Source organism: Penaeus monodon, chromosome 32 (assembly GCF_015228065.2).
Source record: "Penaeus monodon isolate SGIC_2016 chromosome 32, NSTDA_Pmon_1, whole genome shotgun sequence".
Taxonomy (NCBI): domain Eukaryota; kingdom Metazoa; phylum Arthropoda; class Malacostraca; order Decapoda; family Penaeidae; genus Penaeus; species Penaeus monodon.
The window spans coordinates 6,512,610-6,513,877 of NC_051417.1; the positions used below are offsets into that span (position 1 = coordinate 6,512,610).

General features: G+C 34.4%; 1 non-coding gene across 1 annotated transcript; it reads right to left on the reverse strand.

Annotated features, from left to right (window-relative positions):
- Positions 1-430: 430 nt before the first annotated feature.
- On the reverse strand, positions 431-502 carry Trnaq-cug. The gene has a single exon. It is a non-coding gene; the product is annotated as a tRNA-Gln (tRNA).
- Positions 503-1,268: the final 766 nt, after the last annotated feature.

A 1,268-nucleotide genomic window follows, 5' to 3' on the forward strand; every position in this document is an offset into this window, starting at 1 on the left:
CTGTGTTATCGTTGTCAATATAACGTATATCATGCATGTTCTGTCATTTATGTCATTGATAATATAATTTTTTATTGCTATTAACACTGGCGTCTGGCATCACAAGCTATAATCTGGTATTTTATCCACAATTGAAAACAAAAAAAAAGACATTAGCAATATGAATACATCCGTCAAGTATCGAAAAAAATGTTTTATTTTCTTCCATAATATACAAAGATGCCCAACCTGGCAATAAAACTTTCTCCGGGATCGAGTGACCAGCGAAAGTGTGTCACAATCAATAACAATTCGATGTAATATGTGGCTCAGTTTCCACCAAAATGTAAGTACTTTCGATTTTTTTTAAAAACCTTTCTTTATATATATATTTTTTCATCGTTCTAGAAATAAAGAAAACAACAAAAGTGGAAACTATAAAGTACGAGTTAGGTCCCACCGAGACTCGAACTCGGATTGTTGGATTCAGAGTCCAAAGTGCTAACCATTACACCATGGGACCTTCCTGTTCCTAAGGGAGGACCATGGCAAATGCAATTTACCTTCGAAACGCTTTTATTATTCGCATCAGCCTCTTTTTTTATATCCAGAATATTGGTTGAATTACGCTGGTGAGAGCTATTTGGCAGCTCGCATTATTATGGTATGAGAGATGGGATTCTATATCAGACGGTTTTCAGAACGTTATGGATTATATCGATCTATTTCTAGCTCACTGGTGGTTCATATCAACGAAAAGATTATCAGCTATAGAATTGTTACGTTGATATATTTCTGAATATGCCCTGAAATAGACATATGCTTTTTGATGTATGATATTATGCTACGTCTTTCGAACGGTAAAAATGGAATCATAGAAGACGAGGATCTCGAGAGAGCTTTTCGAGATGGGAGACTTGCTTAATTCGAAAAGGCCGGAGGATTTGGCTATTAAAGACTCGAAAAGCCATTTGTTCTGTTCTGGCTATATTATTATCTTCAAAAATATATTAGTGGTAATTTTCGGCAGGTAATTCCACCACTGTTTTATCAGGAAAAGATCGTTATGATAGATTTTAAAAATCTATTTCCACTTTTCCATTCACAAAATAATTGCTCTTGGTTATTGTTCGTGTATTGCTGATAACCATAACTACAAAAGGTAAGAGTAAGACATAAATAATCTTATGTATATATAAAGAAACGCAAGTATCACAGTGCAGGTAAATTTTCCTGCCGTAGTAATGTTAAATTTTCTGACAGACAAGGGAGATTCTGCTGTAAATAGA